This window comes from Lucilia sericata, unplaced genomic scaffold (assembly GCF_015586225.1).
Source record: "Lucilia sericata isolate MDLA Ls3-8-SP2 unplaced genomic scaffold, ASM1558622v1 Contig001850F_arrow, whole genome shotgun sequence".
Lineage (NCBI taxonomy): Eukaryota > Metazoa > Arthropoda > Insecta > Diptera > Calliphoridae > Lucilia > Lucilia sericata.
Genome location: NW_023995744.1, coordinates 49,017 through 67,779, shown reverse-complemented (window position 1 = coordinate 67,779; position 18,763 = coordinate 49,017). Strand labels below are relative to the sequence as shown.

Below are 18,763 nucleotides of genomic sequence, written 5' to 3'. Positions count from 1 at the left end.
TAGTCTATAGTCTAGTCTATAGTCTAGTCTATAGTCTAGTCTATAGTCTAGTCTATAGTCTAGTCTATAGTCTAGTCTATAGTCTAGTCTATAGTCTAGTCTATAGTCTAGTCTATAGTCTAGTCTATAGTCTAGTCTATAGTCTAGTCTATAGTCTAGTCTATAGTCTAGTCTATAGTCTAGTCTATAGTCTAGTCTATAGTCTAGTCTATAGTCTAGTCTATAGTCTAGTCTATAGTCTAGTCTATAGTCTAGTCTATAGTCTAGTCTATAGTCTAGTCTATAGTCTAGTCTATAGTCTCTAGTCTATAGTCTAGTCTATAGTCTATCTATAGTCTAGTCTATAGTCTAGTCTATAGTCTAGTCTATAGTCTAGTCTATAGTCTAGTCTATAGTCTAGTCTATAGTCTAGTCTATAGTCTAGTCTATAGTCTAGTCTATAGTCTAGTCTATAGTCTAGTCTATAGTCTAGTCTATAGTCTAGTCTATAGTCTAGTCTATAGTCTAGTCTATAGTCTAGTCTATAGTCTAGTCTATAGTCTAGTCTATAGTCTAGTCTATAGTCTAGTCTATAGTCTAGTCTATAGTCTAGTCTATAGTCTAGTCTATAGTCTAGTCTATAGTCTAGTCTATAGTCTAGTCTATAGTCTAGTCTATAGTCTAGTCCATAGTCTAGTCTATAGTCTAGTCCATAGTCTAGTTTATAGTCTAGTCTATAGTCTAGTCTATAGTCTAGTCTATAGTCTAGTCTATAGTCTAGTCCATAGTCTAGTCTATAGTCTAGTCTATAGTCTAGTCTATAGTCTAGTCTATAGTCTAGTCTATAGTCTAGTCTATAGTCTAGTCTATAGTCTAATCTATAGTCTAGTCTATAGTCTAGTCTATAGTCTAGTCTATAGTCTAGTCTATAGTCTAGTCTATAGTCTAGTCTATAGTCTAGTCTATAGTCTAGTCTATAGTCTAGTCTATAGTCTAGTCTATAGTCTAGTCTATAGTCTAGTCTATAGTCTAGCTGAAAATTGCTTTAGTACTGTAAAAACTAAAAAAGTACTACTTTGTGTTATAAGTTACTATTATTTTAAAATTACAATTTTCCAAACCTGGTATAAACAAAAATTATATAAAATTTTTTATTTAGAAATCGAAATTTGTTTTATTATTATATGTGGCGCATTAAATGAAAATACGATAAGAACTATTGGAAAAGTGAAGTCATTGATAGGGCAAAAAATGAGTAATATTATGTTATTCAGAAATGGTATCTTAATAGTAGTCAGGTTTGATTTTAACTGTATTAAAGCAACCAGTCTTCGCCTGTTTTATTATAATAACGAATGCGATTTTATTATTTTCGAAATTTGTATATTCGAAATTATAAATCCCGACAAATTCACCAAACACTTAAAATTCCATAATATTTAAATCAAATCATTTTGGAAAAAACTTACCTTTCTATATGCAAACAATTCCTTTTGTAAACGTTGCCTTTCAGCCGAAGGTTGTTGTCCTTTGCCACGTATAAATTTCAACATGTTGTCAGTTCCAGTTCTATTAATAAAATATTATAACTTTTGGTTGTTGTTCTTTTTTTTTTTTTGTTTTTAATCTCAATAAGAGATTTTCTAAAATAATGGCAGTGTTAACTATTAATACTAAAAATAGAAAAAAAGAAAAATACAAATATTAGTCATTTTATAGAAAATTATTTTTAATTTAAGGAATAATTTACTAAAACAACAAACAAACAAACAAAATCTGTAGGATGAAAAAAAAATATATAACAAGTAATATTATTACAAATAAATCTGTAGGCGTTAAATGTATTTTATAGCAAGTAGTTACTGTTTTTAAAACTAAATGTAGCATAAATTGTATAGCAGCAGCAACAGCAGTCGTAGTCTTAAACCACAGCCATATTAAACAATATGTTGGTATGGGTATCAAAAGAACCACTAAAAAAGAAGTAAGTAAATCCCAAATACTATTTTCTATTCAATTGAGTTTTTTCTTTACTTTTTTTTATTTAATCTATTCAAAGAAACTGGTTTTTTGCAAAACTTGTCTATGCTATCGAATTTACTTGTTACATACACCTTTATTCTGTTTTTTTTTATATTTTTTCTATATTGTTTCTTGAGTTGACTTATTGGTGGTTAACTATTTATGTACCACTCTAACATTATATATAGTGTCTTTATTTCTTTAATATAATTTTATACAATCTTTTTTTTATTGTGCAGATGAAAAAAAAACACAACCAAAATTGTGTTATAATGTGGTTTTATTGTATAATATTATGTAGATATTCAAAATGCCTTAATATGTCAATTGTAAGTTAGATAAAATAAAGTTTATAGTTACAAGAAAATGTCTTTTAGTTTGCTGTGTAATATTTCAATTAAGAATGTTAATTATTTGTGTAGTTTAATTGATACATTTGTTAAATTTTGAAATAAAATTTCAAAATTTTTAATTTGAGATTAAGGAATGGCTAAAATAGTCCAAATTTTTTGATAGAAAAATTAATTTGGAACAAATTTTTCTATACAAAATTTTATTTGGGACAGATTATTCTATAGACAAATTCATTTGGGATAGATTTTTTTGCAGAAAAACTAATTTGGGACAAATTTTTCTAAGGAAAAATTCATTTGGAACAAAATTTTCTATAGAAACATTTATTTGGGAAAATTTTCTATAAAAAATATCATTTGGGACAAATTTTCTATAAAAAATATAATTTGGGACAAACTTTTCTATAAAAAAAATCATTTGGGACATATTTTTCTATAGAAAAATTAATTTGGGACAAATTTTTCTATAGAAAAATTCATTTGGGACAAATCTTTATATATAAAAATTCATTTGGGACAAATTTTTCTATAGAAAAATTCATTTGGGACAAATTTTGCTATAGAAAAATTCATTTGAGACAAATTTTTCTATAGAAAAATTCATTTGAGACAAATTTTTCTATAGAAAAATTCATTTGGGACAAATCCTTATATAGAAAAATTCATTTGGGACAAATTTTTCTATAGAAAAATTCATTTGGGACAAATTTTTCTATAGAAAAATTCATTTGGGACAAATTTTTCTATAGAAAAATTCATTTGGGACAAATTTTTCTATAGAAAAATTCATTTGGGACAAATTTTTCTATAGAAAAATTCATTTGGGACAAATTTTTCTATAGAAAAATTCATTTGGGACAAATTTTTCTATAGAAAAATTCATTTGGGACAAATTTTTCTATAGAAAAATTCATATGGGACAAATTTTTCTATAAAAAAATTAATTTTGGACAAATTTTTCTATAAAAAATTAATTTGAGACAAATTTTTCTATAGAAAAATTCATTTGGGACAAATTTTTCTATAGAAAAATTCATATGGGACAAATTTTTCTATAAAAAAATTAATTTTGGACAAATTTTTCTATAAAAAATTAATTTGAGACAAATTTTTCTATAGAAAAATTCTTTTGAGACAAATTTTTCTATAGAAAAATTCATTTGAGACAAATTTTTCTATAGAAAAATTCATTTGGGACAAATTTATCTATAGAAAAATTCATTTGGGACAAATTTTTCTATAGAAAAATTCATTTGGGACAAATTTTTCTATAGAAAAATTCATTTGGGAGAAATTTTTCTATAGAAAAATTCATTTGGCACAAATCTTTCTATATAAAAATTCATTTGGGACAAATTTTTCTATAGAAAAATTAATTTGGGACAAATTTTTCTATAGAAAAATTAATTTGGGACAAATTTTTCTATAGAAAAATTAATTTGGGACAAATTTTTCTATAGAAAAAAATAATTTGGGACAAATTTTTCTATAGCAAAATTAATTTGGTACAAATTTTTCTATAGAAAAATTAATTTGGGACAAATTTTTCTATAGAAAAATTAATTTGGGACAAATTTTTCTATAGAAAAATTAATTTGGGACAAATTTTTCTATAGAAAAATTAATTTGGGACAAATTTTCTATAGCAAAATTAATTTGGTACAAATTTTTCTATAGAAAAATTCATTTGGGACAAATTTTTCTATAGAAAAATTCATTTGGGACAAATTTTTCTATAGAAAAATTCATTTGGGACAAATTTTTCTATACAAAAAATCATTTGGGACAAATTTATCTATAGAAAAATTCATTTGGCACAAATCTTTCTATAGAAAAATTCATTTGGGACAAATTTTTCTATAGAAAAATTCATTTGGGACAAATTTTTCTATAGAAAAATTCATTTGGGACAAATTTTACTATAAAACAAATTCATTTTGGACCAATTTTTCTATAAAAATTCCTTTGAGACAAATTTTTCTATAGAAGAATTCATTTGGGACAAATTTTTCTATAATAAAATTCTTTTTGAACAAATTTTTCTATAAAAAATTCATTTGAGACAAATTTTTCTATAAAAAATTCATTTGGAACAAATTTTTCTATAGAAAAATTCATTTGAGACCAATATTTCTATAGAAAAATTCATTTGGGACAAATTTTTCTATAGAAAAATTCATTTGGGACAAATTTTTCTATAGAAAAATTCATTTGGGACAAATTTTTTTATAGAAAAATTCATTTGGGACAAATTTTTCTATAGAAAAATTAATTTGGGGCAAATTTATTTTCTCTATAGAAAAATTAATTTGGGAAAAGTATTTTTTTCTAATGAAAAATTAATTTTAGTCCCAATTTTCTATAGAAAAATTTACTCGTTTCAAAGTTTTCTATAGACACTTTTAGTTCAGACTAATTTTTTTATAAAACAATTTATTTAAAGCAATTTTATTTAAAAAAAATTGATTTTGGAACTTTTTTCTATAAAAAATTTTATTTATGAACAATTTTTCTATAGAAAATTTTTGTGGTATGAAATTTTCCTATAGAAAATTTTATTTGTGTCACATTTATTTATAGAAATTTAGTATAAATTTTTTATAGAAAATTTCATTTGGGACTAAGTTTTCTTTAGAAAAAAATTATTTCTGGTGGATTTCTCTATAGAAAATTTCATTTGGCACAAATTTTCTGTAGAAAAGTTTACTTTTATTCTTTCTGGGGATAAAATTTTCTAGGAAAAATTCATTCATTGAATGGCAAACATACAACAAATATCAAAAACTAATCATTCCATTAACAAACAAAAACATCAATAAATCTCCGCCATTCTTAATCAGCTGGAAGTTTTGCCCCAACTTCAGCAACAACAATGTATACAAGTAAGAATGATGTATCCCAACTGAATGAATGCAATGCCCGCAAGTCAGAAACTATTGAAACAACCAACTAATTTATTTACCTCTAGATTAGAATATTTATATAATAAGCATGATGCACTTTCTTTGTAAATAAGTTTACAGTTTGTTGTTGCATTTTCAAAATGTATTTAAATTTTAAATAATAACTAAACTTTAAAGCAAGAAAGGTGTAAAAATACTACAACAAACGTTTTTGTTTTGCATTTAAAAGGTTTCTTTTTTAAAAATGCCGGTTAGCAAACGTTTAGCAATCAATACTATAATATAAACAAAATAATTAAGTGCTTTTTGCATTAAATTAAAACTTGTCCATATAAAAAAGGAAAACATTGATTTAATCTATAGATAGTTAAAGCCTACAACTTGTAAAAATTCTCAGAATTAATCCTAAACACATTACTTTACGTGTCAATAATTAAAATGTTGTTATTTCAATGCTACTTGCTAATTATTAAAATAGTTCTTGTCTGACAGTTTAAACAGTTGGAAAAACAACAATAACAAATCTTTTTCATAATGACCTTGACTTATGAATAAGTATGTATTTTTAGTAGTAGGATTTAGAGAACAAATGTGTAGACCTTTTTTTGGAAAAGTAAGTAAAGAACACGTAAAAGTAGTTACGGCACAAGGTAATGTGTAATAAAAAACAAAAATAAACAAAACCAAAATAAGCAGTCAGCAACAGGTGCCCAAAGAAGTAAAAGGGAAAAAAGTACCAAAAAAAACAAACTATAATGATGAAGACGAATAAGGTAAGAAAACAAAATGTAACAAAATAATGACAAGTAGAAGTGTATGCATATTTGTTTTTGTACAAGAATGTTTTTAACACGCAGCTAATATTACATATGCATTTTTCACGTACCTTTTAGAAATATTATATATTTTATACTATTTTAAGGTAAATTCTTTAATTTCCGCTTTCTAAACTATTCAGCACTAAAAAAATAACAAAAAAAAAATTATAAACATGAAGACCACACCCACTTTTAGAATTAACATAATAACAAAATTGACATTACTAATATGGGCAATATTGTAATAATATTAAATGCAAATAAAAAAAAAAAAACAACAAAATAAACATAAAAAACTTTTTATATTTATTTTAACAAATTCTGTAATAATATTTGCATATATAAGAAAAAAATAATAAAAAAATTTAATGTTATTATTCTTTCACGCACTGAAATGGAAAAATGCAAATGCATTTACATTGAAAAAAAAAACCGACACACACATACACTCAGTAAACACCCTGTAGTTGTTGTAATAATAAACGAAACGAACTTTATTGTTTTAATGAAATGCACCAACAACAAAAGCGAAAACAAAAAAAAAAAGAAGACCCAGCAAAAGAAAAGGCCGAAAAAACACTGAAAATTTATAAGAACAGCATCGGCGACGCTTTCAATACAACTTAAAATAAATATAAAAAAAATAATAAATAGCAGCATATTGGTCGATGACGTTTACTTTTAAATTGTTTTTTTTTAATGAGTCACAAGATATTCTTATTTAGTTTTGCAAAAATAACTATAAAAAACCAACCACTGGCTTATTTTAAAACAAACACTTTAATTATGCAAAAATATTCATGGCACACAACTTTTTTTTTCTGTTACAAGCGCGCTTTTTCTTTAAGGCTCACATTTCTTTTATCACTAAAACTCAAAATTAAATAACTTGGTCTTTTATTTCCTCTAATTACCATTTAATTTAAAAGTTTTTTGTTTATTTTCCAACAATATTTGTTAATTACACTTTAATTTTATCGGCCGCGGCTATAATTGTTTGTTTTATTCACTAAACTCGTTTTTTTCACAGCGTTCTTGCCAAAGCCACTTTTTATTTGATCTTTTTCCTCGTAGTTTTCGTTTTGAACTGAAAATTTTCTTTGGGTTAAAAATGAAGTAATAAAAAAAAAGCCGATAGTTACGGTGTAGCAACGGCCCAAGTGATGACAACATAAACAAAGAATGTTAATGTTATGGGAATTTTATGCCGGTCGAGTTTTTTATAAAAACAAATTTTTTATGCATATATTGTTATAAACATTTATTTAATATTTAATTTTAACATTCTCATTTTGTTTGAAATTGTTTAATAATAAAAAATGTGTAAAAATTCCTTAACATTTATATTGGCGTTTTTATAGTGCTGCCAAGTTTAATATGCATTAGGTTTGGGTGTCAAATAGCAGAAAGTAATGCCAGATGTACAAAAACAATTGTCAGTAGGGTTCTATAAATTGACTTTCGAATAATCGAACAATCGACTTTTTGTCGAAAAAAGTCGAAAAGTCGAAGTCGACTATTTTGTTCCAAAAAAGTCGATAGCTCGACTATCGTCTGTGAAAAAAGTCGAAAAGTCGTCTTTGTGAATAAAAGTCGAAAAAAGTCGAGAAGTCGAAAAAAGTCGAAAAAAGTCGAAGAAAGTCGAAAAAAGTCTAGAAGTCGTAAAAAGTCGAAAAAAGTCGAAAAGTCGGAAAAAGTCGAAAAGTCGGAAAAGGTCGAAAAATCGAAAATTGTAGAAACAAGTCAAAAATAGTCAAAAATTTAAAAAAAGTGGAAAAAAAAGTCAAAAACTCTAAAATAGTCGGAAAAACTCGAAAAAAGTCAAAAAATATTTGGAAAAAAGTAGAAAGAAGTCGAAAATAGTCAAAAAGTCGAAAAGTCGAAAAAAGTCGGAAAAAAGTCGGAAAAAGTCGAAAAAAGTCGAAAAGTCGGAAAAAGTCGGAAAAAGTCGAAAAGTCTAAAAGTCGACTTTTATTTAAGTGAAAAAAGTCGAAAAGTCGAAAAATCGACTTTTCATAAAATGCAAAAAGTCGAAAAGTCGACTTTTAACTAAATGAAAAAAGTCGAAAAGTCGACTTTTCAGTCAGTATTATGTCATGTTCACACGAACACTTATACTGGCCGTTGAATTACAATAGCCAATTAACCCATTTTTACAACACATTTGAAAATTGTTTTGACAGTTCATCGCCATGTTGTTTTTTCTTTCCATATTTCGTTATATTTTGGAATACATGTGTGTGCCTAATAAAAAATACCTTTCGTTACGTTATTTAAACAAATATGAATGTATAGTCGGTCTTGGCCGACCATATGATACCCTACACTATTGAGTATGTTAAAAATGTGGATTATTTTTTTAAATAATAAAGCATTTAATTTGTTTTTTACTCTAATTCGAAAATATAAGATAGATTTTCTACAAGGATAAATATGAGTCTATTCTTCTATATTTTGGTAGTCGAATTTACGTCTACATTGAAGTTATTTATGCAGAATTCCATCGTGTTTTTAGTGTTTGTAAGTGAATTTAGACCTTCAAGTCATTTTCAGAAGGAGAGTTTATATAAAGGCTTAGGTCATCATTGGGTCAAAAAAAGAGTATGGCAATTATATTGATAATTGTGAATTGTGGCGGACACACAATCCATGTAAACAATTGAAAAAAAAAAAAAAACAGCTGATTATGATAAATACCCGATAATAATTAGAGATGACACCCATTCATTCATAATTCGTGAACTACGTACAGTTTGTGTAATTCTCAGTTGAAGTTTTGTATAGCGAATCAGTAATTCGGTTCGTAATTGGTGGTTGAATGACTAATGAGAGCATGAATGACGAATAATTGCTTCATGTGACGAAAGCTTCAATATCGAATTTTATAACAAAATACTTAAAAATTTTTAAAATTTTGACAGCTGTGGCCATCTGACTAAAATGTCAAGAAATTAGTAAAATTAATAACAATTTTCAAATTTAAAACTTAATAATTTTTCAGAAAAACATAAGAATTTTTTATTTCGACCAACATCACATCGAAATATTGATCATGGACTCACAAAGTTATATGTATTCTTAATATTCTTAATTAATTCCTGTCTGTTGAAAGCACAATAAAAAGGATAGAGCTATAGAGTTAAAAATTTTTATATTGCTTTTAAAAGTGGTCAATATCTGTCCACTTTTTTGATTAAAAATATATATATACAACTGAAATTCAATATAAATAAGTTCTTTACAACCCAATTTTTTCAATTAATATCTAAAACTTGAAGGTATTTTACATTACGCGATTTTGTATTAATACAAAGTATTATTTGAAAATGTATTGTAATCTGAAAATCTAAAAAGTTTTTTTCCATTTTCTTAAACCTAAAAGTAACGAAAATAACATCTGGTAACACTAAACTTATAAAATATATAAAAAGTGCTACCAAGTTTAATGTTGCTCAATGCCATTTAAATATAACTGTCAAAGAACAAAAAGGTAAACAACAGCTGTTTTTATTTATCTGTTTTAAGCAATTGACAGTTACGTTTAAAAAGTAGAAAACAACATGAAATAGTATGTATGCTTAACAATCAAATATTATTGAATTAAGGAAACATTTGTACAGCAATAATTAATTTATATGTATTATTTATATTGTGTTGAAAAATTAAATGATTTCTTCTTAACCTAAGAAAATTATGTATCAACAAATGTTGATAGCAATTGTTTAAGATCTGGCAACATATACTTTTAACCAGGGGCGTGTGGATTTGTATTTATTGTGAAAAAATGTTTTAACATTAAAAGTACCACAACCTATATATAGTAATAGCAATTAACATATATAAATTACGTGAATTTATCAATTATTTTGTGGCAACTACAATACAAAAAACAAATTCGGGGCATACGATATAGCTTTTTGCAATTTTTATTTAAAAATTAAGTTAATTTCTGAAATGTTTTACAGAGTATTTTCTTAAGGTACATTTTTGTACCATTAGTACTAAATACATGGACAAAAAGTATCTCTTAACTGAAAGAAACTTAGTTTGCAACTAGTTTGAGATACTTTAACTTATTGAACACAGAACTCAGTTACTACTCAGCAATGATCGCGTAACGTTTTATATGATCGTGTCGGCTTTTATTAACGGAAAATCTCTACCATATATGAATGCGTAAAAGGTGAATAAGAAAAAAAAAAATTATATTAAATAAAGAGTAAAGAGCGCAATTCAATCCCGATTGAGGTTTGAACAACTACATTCAAACACGATTTTATATATACCAACAATAACAAAAAAATACACAAAAATAACAAAAACATAAATGCAAAGATACATACTAAAGGTACATACACACAACCGGAGCGAATAAATAACGTCTGCAAAAACTAAAGTAAACAGAATAATAAATAATTTTTGTTTAATTTTTTTTTTTGTGAAATTGAAAAAATTCCTGATTGGTGCTATATTTAGAACACCAGAAGATTTTTTTTTTATTTCAAAAACAAGATCCAATTGAAAAGTGCGTTCGCCTGTCAATTGGAGTAATTAGAAAAATAACAAACAAAAATAAATAAATAAAAAACTAAATACAAACACGTACTTACTTTGTTTATAATTACTTTGCAATTGCGTGGTAAAGTTCGGTGTATCTGTGTATCTGTAGAGTGAAATATCCATCCATTCTTTAAACATTTCGGAATGTTGATGCTTATTATTGTAGCCGTTGTTGTTGTTTTTGTAGTTGCTTAATATTTGTACGTGAGATGATCGTGTTCAGTTGATCTTGTGTAAAATGTTTATGATCGCTGTGCGTGTTTAAGTGTTAGTGCAAATATTGTGGTGGCCAAAATAGTTTCCTGTTTAAGTAGAATAATCTGTTTTGTTAATAATTTTAAAAATTATAAATAAATATTATATTAAACAAAGTGGCATTTATTTAAAGAACGAAAATATAAAGTGTATCCCAAAAAAAAAAAAAACCTTGAAAACGAGTAAAAGAAAATTCCTTAAATCTAGAAAAATTTCAAAACTTCTTAAAAAACGAAGCAAGGATTGTGTTGGCATTGAAAAAAAGGCTTGAAAAACGAGCAAACAAGCGAGCGATCTGTAAAGAACATGAAACAAAAGAGTGAGTTAGAGTAGAGAAGCGCAGGAGCAGTGCAGGGTACCATAAAATTCCAAATTACTTGTTATACAAGCAGATCACATAAAAGAAGTATTCTACAAAATTCTACAACTACAATAACAACGTTGTAATCATCATCATCATCATCATCGTCATTGTGCAGCACCTAGTTAAGGGATCTCTCTGGGAAAACGACCAGGAATTTCGTTAATTTTGTTCTTGTTTTTAGTTTTTTGTGTGTTGTTGTTGTTCTTTTTTTATTTAAACAGGTAAGCCAGTTTAGTTATTATGTATTATTTTTTGGTTTTTCTTTAAAGTTAATTTTAAAAAAGTGATTTTGTGTGAAAATTTTTAGTGAATGGACAGTTTTTTTGAATGTTTAAGGACATCGAATTACACAGGCCTATGGAATGTAGTGCACATAGTAATGAACGGACCAGTTTGTAGTCTATTATAATCTATAGTAAAGTCTAATCTATTGACTAGTTTATAGTATAGTCTATGGTCTAGTCTATTAACTAGTCTATAGTCTAGTCTATAGTCTATTGACTAGTCTATAGTCTATTCTATAGTCTAGTCTGTAGTCTAGTCTATAATCTAGTCTATAGTTTAGTCAATGGTCTACTCTATAGTCTAGTCAATAGTCTTGTCCATAGTCTTGTCTACAGTCTGGTGTATAGTCACGTCTATAGTATAGTCTGTAGTGTAGTTTTTTTAGTGTATAGTCTAGTCTATAGTTTACTCTATAGTCTAGTCTATAATCTAGTCTATAGTCTAGCCTATAGTCTAGTCTATAATCTAGTCTATAATCTAGTCTATAGTCTAGTCTATAATCTAGTCTATAGTCTAGTCTATAATCTAGTCTATAGTCTAGTCTATAGTCTAGTCTATAGTCTAGTCTAGTCTATAGTCTAGTCTATAGTCTAGTCTATAGTCTGGTCTATAGTCTGGTCTATAGTCTAGTCTATAGTCTAGTCTATAGTCTAGTCTATAGTCTAGTCTATAGTCTAGTCTATAGTCTAGTCTATAGTCTAGTCTATAGTCTAGTCTATGGTCTAGTCTATAGTCTAATCTATAGTCTAGTCTATAGTCTAGTCTATAGTCTAGTCTATAGTCTAGTCTATAGTCTAGTCTATAGTCTAGTCTATAGTCTAGTCTATAGTCTAGTCTATAGTCTAGTCTATGGTCTAGTCTATAGTCTAATCTATAGTCTAGTCTATAGTCTAGTCTATAGTCTAGTCTATAGTCTAGTCTATAGTCTAGTCTATAGTCTAGTCTATAGTCTAGTCTATAGTCTAGTCTATAGTCTAGTCTATAGTCTAGTCTATAGTCTAGTCTATAGTCTAGTCTATAGTCTAGTCTATAGTCTAGTCTATAGTCTAGTCTATAGTCTAGTCTATAGTCTAGTCTATAGTCTAGTCTATAGTCTAGTCTATAGTCTAGTCTATAGTCTAGTCTATAGTCTAGTCTATAGTCTAGTCTATAGTCTAGTCTATAGTCTAGTCTATAGTCTAGTCTATAGTCTAGTCTATAGTCTAGTCTATAGTCTAGTCTATAGTCTAGTCTATAGTCTAGTCTATAGTCTAGTCTATAGTCTAGTCTATAGTCTAGTCTATAGTCTAGTCTATAGTCTAGTCTATAGTCTAGTCTATAGTCTAGTCTATAGTCTAGTCTATAGTCTAGTCTATAGTCTAGTCTATAGTCTAGTCTATAGTCTAGTCTATAGTCTAGTCTATAGTCTAGTCTATAGTCTAGTCTATAGTCTAGTCTATAGTCTAGTCTATAGTCTAGTCTATAGTCTAGTCTATAGTCTAGTCTATAGTCTAGTCTATAGTCTAGTCTATAGTCTAGTCTATAGTCTATTCTATAGTCTAGTCTATAGTCTAGTCTATAGTCTAGTCTATAGTCTAGTCTATAGTCTAGTCTATAGTCTAGTCTATAGTCTAGTCTATAGTCTAGTCTATAGTCTAGTCTATAGTCTAGTCTATAGTCTAGTCTATAGTCTAGTCTATAGTCTAGTCTATAGTCTAGTCTATAGTCTAGTCTATAGTCTAGTCTATAGTCTAGTCTATAGTCTAGTCTATAGTCTAGTCTATAGTCTAGTCTATAGTCTAGTCTATAGTCTAGTCTATAGTCTAGTCTATAGTCTAGTCTATAGTCTAGTCTATAGTCTAGTCTATAGTCTAGTCTATAGTCATATAGTCTATAGTCTAGTCTATAGTCTAGTCTATAGTCTAGTCTATAGTCTAGTCTATAGTCTAGTCTATAGTCTAGTCTATAGTCTAATCTATAGTCTAGTCTATAGTCTAATCTATAGTCTAGTCTATAGTCTAGTCTATAGTCTAGTCTATAGTCTAGTCTATAGTCTAGTCTATAGTCTAGTCTATAGTCTAGTCTATAGTCTAGTCTATAGTCTAGTCTATAGTCTAGTCTATAGTCTAGTCTATAGTCTAGTCTTAGTCTAGTCTATAGTCTAGTCTATAGTCTAGTCTAGTCTATAGTCTAGTCCTATAGTCTAGTCTATAGTCTAGTCTATAGTCTAGTCTATAGTCTAGTCTATAGTCTAGTCTATAGTCTAGTCTATAGTCTAGTCTATAGTCTAGTCTATAGTCTAGTCTATAGTCTAGTCTATAGTCTAGTCTAGTCTATAGTCTAGTCTATAGTCTAGTCTATAGTCTAGTCTATAGTCTAGTCTATAGTCTAGTCTATAGTCTAGTCTATAGTCTAGTCTATAGTCTAGTCTAGTCTATAGTCTAGTCTATAGTCTAGTCTATAGTCTATTTTACAGTCTTGTCTATAGTTCAGTCTGTGGTCTAGTTTATAGGGAGTCATTACAAATCATCTCCTCTTACTTTGTTTATCTTTGACTTCACCCAGATTCCATACTGACAAAAATATTTTCTGATTCAAGCTATTCCTTCCTTTTTTCGGGAAATCTACTAAAGATAAAACTCCGAAATCTATGTGATGATTTCAGCTCTTTTATGAATGTTGTTCTGAACAGTATATGCAGTTTAGCTTCGATCTTGTGTTGCCTTTCAGCGAAAACAAATGCAGTCTCGGCATATTCGCTTTTAAGACATTTAGCGATTTTTTTTATCAAATACTATGCACTGATCTCAGGACTAACCTGGACTTGTCTATGTAGTAGACGACATACAGAATCTATATATTTAAAAATTATACCCTATTTTTGATTTAAATGCGGCGAATTTTGACTGATTTAATTCAAAAGGTAAATTTGATTAATTTCTTTCCGCTAAATTAAAATAAAATCCCAAAAAGAAAAACAATTCGGAAATAAATTGTACATCTCTTTTCTCCTCTAAACTTCCATGTGTTTAATTAGTTTCTTTTCATCATTTGAAATTCCAAAAAAAAAAAACTGCAACAACCTGTTAAAAAGTCACAGCAACACCCAATGCAGCAACATGTAACCAGAGTATGAATGCATCAGCAGCAGCAAAATTGCTGCTACTGCTATCAAACACTATAAATAACAAGCCCTTTCTTTCTTCATACTATGTACATGTGAATCTCCATGTCATCATGCAAAGCCATAAAGTCCACGCACTTCAAAAGCCCAACAACAGCAGAAGCATCATCAACCACATTTCACATCAGTGCTCTGCGTCTTTGAAAATAACAAAAATTCGAAATTTCTTGTTTTTTTTTTTTCAGTTATTTTTATTTTATTTCAGCTTGATATGCAAAGTTCGTTGCCGTTTGATTTGATTATTGTAATGTTGTTTCTGTTATTGTATTTAAATGTTTATTTCTTCATACCGGCACCAAAAACCGTAGGGAATAAGTATATAGTTATAGATTTATTTTGTCATTTCGTTTGTAACACCTTTCACTGTTGAATTTGCCGCATGGGTTAAAGAAAATTTCAATAGGTTTTTTTTCCTCTAATTTACATAGAATTTACATTAATTTCAATTTGGGTAGGTGGTAGGTAGGTGTAGCTATGTAGTTAACTTCTCTTTTCCAGAAATATATACATACATATGTATATGTAATGTTGGAATGTGATTAACATACATATATCAGAGGAAATTTTTCGTATTTGGAGATTTGTTTCTTAAAGAAGTCAATGTTCTTTCAATGTATCATCCTTCGATTTTCTGCTCACAATTTTCTTTCAAAATTTAATTGTAGCAAAAGAAAATGGCATTCAATTGATTGGTCTTACTTTATTTAGGGAACAAAATATTGCCTATAGACTAGACTGAAGACCATAATATAGACTATTAAGGCTATACACTGAAGAATAGACTATAGACTGGATTATAGACTAGACTATACTCTAGACTATAGATTAGACTATAGACTAGACTACAGACTAGACTATAGACTAGACTATAGACTAGACTATAGACTAGACTATAGACTAGACTATAGACTAGACTATAGACTAGACTATAGACTAGACTATAGACTAGACTATAGACTAGACTATAGACTAGACTATAGACTAGACTATAGACTAGACTATAGACTAGACTATAGACTAGACTATAGACTAGACTATAGACTAGACTATAGACTAGACTATAGACTAGACTATAGACTAGACTATAGACTAGACTATAGACTAGACTATAGACTAGACTATAGACTAGACTATAGACTAGACTATAGACTAGACTATAGACTAGACTATAGACTAGACTATAGACTAGACTATAGACTAGACTATAGACTAGACTATAGACTAGACTGTAGACTAGACTATAGACTAGACTATAGACTAGACTATAGACTAGACTATAGACTAAACTATAGACTAGACTATAGACTAGACTATAGACTAGACTATAGACTAGACTATAGACTAGACTATAGACTTGACTATAGACTAGACTATAGACTAGACTATAGACTAGACTATAGACTAGACTATAGACTAGACTATAGACTAGACTATAGACTAGACTATAGACTAGACTATAGACTAGACTATAGACTAGACTATAGACTAGACTATAGACTAGACTATAGACTAGACTATAGACTAGACTATAGACTAGACTATAGACTAGACTATAGACTAGACTATAGACTAGACTATAGACTAGACTATAGACTAGACTATAGACTAGACTATAGACTAGACTATAGACTAGACTATAGACTAGACTATAGACTAGACTATAGACTAGACTATAGACTAGACTATAGACTAGACTATAGACTAGACTATAGACTAGACTATAGACTAGACTATAGACTAGACTATAGACTAGACTATAGACTAGACTATAGACTAGACTATAGACTAGACTATAGACTAGACTATAGACTAGACTATAGACTAGACTATAGACTAGACTATAGACTAGACTATAGACTAGACTATAGACTAGACTATAGACTAGACTATAGACTAGACTATAGACTAGACTATAGACTAGACTATAGACTAGACTATAGACTAAACTATAGACTAGATTATAGACTAAACTATATACTAGACTATAGACTAGACTATAGACTAGACTATAGACTAGACTATAGACTAGACTATAAACTAGACTATAGACTAGACTATAGACTAGACTATAGACTAGACTAGACTATAGACTAGACTATAAACTAGACTATAGACTAGACTATAGACTAGACTATAGACTAGACTATAGACTAGACTATAGACTAGACTATAGACTAGACTATAGACTAGACTATAGACTAGACTATAGACTAGACTATAGACTAGACTATAGACTAGACTATAGACTAGACTATAGACTAGACTATAGACTAGACTATAGACTAGACTATAGACTAGACTATAGACTAGACTATAAACTAGACTATAGACTAGACTATAGACTAGACTATAGACTAGACTATAGACTAGACTATAGACTAGACTATAGACTAGACTATAGACTAGACTATAGACTAGACTATAGACTAGACTATAGACTAACTATAGACTAGACTATAGACTAGACTATAGACTAGACTATAGACTAGACTATAGACTAGACTATAGACTAGACTATAGACTAGACTATAGACTAGACTATAGACTAGACTATAGACTAGACTATAGACTAGACTATAGACTAGACTATAGACTAGACTATAGACTAGACTATAGACTAGACTATAGACTAGACTATAGACTAGACTATAGACTAGACTATAGACTAGACTATAGACTAGACTATAGACTAGACTATAGACTAGACTATAGACTAGACTATAGACTAGACTATAGACTAGACTATAGACTAGACTATAGACTAGACTATAGACTAGACTATAGACTAGACTATAGACTAGACTATAGACTATAGACTAGACTATAGACTAGACTATAGACTAAACTATAGACTAGATTATAGACTAAACTATATACTAGACTATAGACTAGACTATAGACTAGACTATAGACTAGACTATAGACTAGACTATAAACTAGACTATAGACTAGACTATAGACTAGACTATAGACTAGACTAGACTATAGACTAGACTATAAACTAGACTATAGACTAGACTATAGACTAGACTATAGACTAGACTATAGACTAGACTATAGACTAGACTATAGACTAGACTATAGACTAGACTATAGACTAGACTATAGACTAGACTATAGACTAGACTATAGACTAGACTATAGACTAGACTATAGACTAGACTATAGACTAGACTATAGACTAGACTATAGACTAGACTAGACTAGACTATAGACTAGACTATAGACTAGACTATAGACTAGACTATAGACTAGACTATAGACTAGACTATAGACTAGACTATAGACTAGACTATAGACTAGACTATAGACTAGACTATAGACTAGACTATAGACTAGACTATAGACTAGACTATAGACTAGACTATAGACTAGACTATAGACTAGACTATAGACTAGACTATAGACTAGACTATAGACTAGACTATAGACTAGACTATAGACTAGACTATAGACTAGACTAGACTATAGACTAGACTATAGACTAGACTATAGACTAGACTATAGACTAGACTATAGACTAGACTATAGACTAAACTATAGACTAGACTATAGACTAGACTATAGACTAGACTATAGACTAGACTATAGACTAGACTATAGACTAGACTATAGACTAGACTATAGACTAGACTATAGACTAGACTATATACTAGACTATAGACTAGACTATATACTAGACTATAGACTAGACTACATACTAGACTATAGACTAGACTATAGACTAGACTATAGACTAGACTATAGACCAGACTATAGACTAGACTAGACTATAGACTAGACTAGACTATAGACTAGACTATAGATTAGACTATAGACTAGACTATAGACTAGACTATAGACTAGACTAGACTAGACTATAGACTAGACTATAGACTAGACTATGGACTAGACTATAGACTAGACTATAGACTAGACTATAGACTAGACTATAGACTAGACTATAGACTAGACTATAGACTAGACTATAGACTAGACTATATACTAGACTATAGACTAGACTATAGACTAGACTATAGACTAGACTATAGACTAGACTATAGACTAGACTATAGACTAGA

The 18,763-nt window shown here is 28.5% G+C and overlaps 1 protein-coding gene and 1 long non-coding RNA gene across 3 annotated transcripts in view; one reads left to right on the top strand and one right to left on the bottom strand.

Annotated features, from left to right (window-relative positions):
* Positions 1-1,455: 1,455 nt before the first annotated feature.
* Positions 1,456-7,191, bottom strand: LOC119612859. The gene is made up of 2 exons (XR_005232181.1): positions 6,990-7,191; positions 1,456-1,652 (listed from the first exon to the last, which is right to left on the bottom strand). It is a non-coding gene; the product is annotated as an uncharacterized LOC119612859 (long non-coding RNA).
* Positions 7,192-10,178: 2,987 nt separating this feature from the next.
* LOC119612860 (basic-leucine zipper transcription factor A) overlaps positions 10,179-18,763 on the top strand; it is a 32,658-nt gene continuing 24,073 nt past the window's right edge. Inside the window, exons 1-2 of one of the 2 annotated variants that reach the window (XM_037968742.1) lie at positions 10,179-10,258; positions 11,370-11,475. The gene's annotated coding sequence lies outside the window, so the exon portion shown is untranslated. The remainder of the gene's footprint in view (positions 10,259-11,369; positions 11,476-18,763) is intronic. The other variant, XM_037968743.1, reaches the window with a different exon arrangement.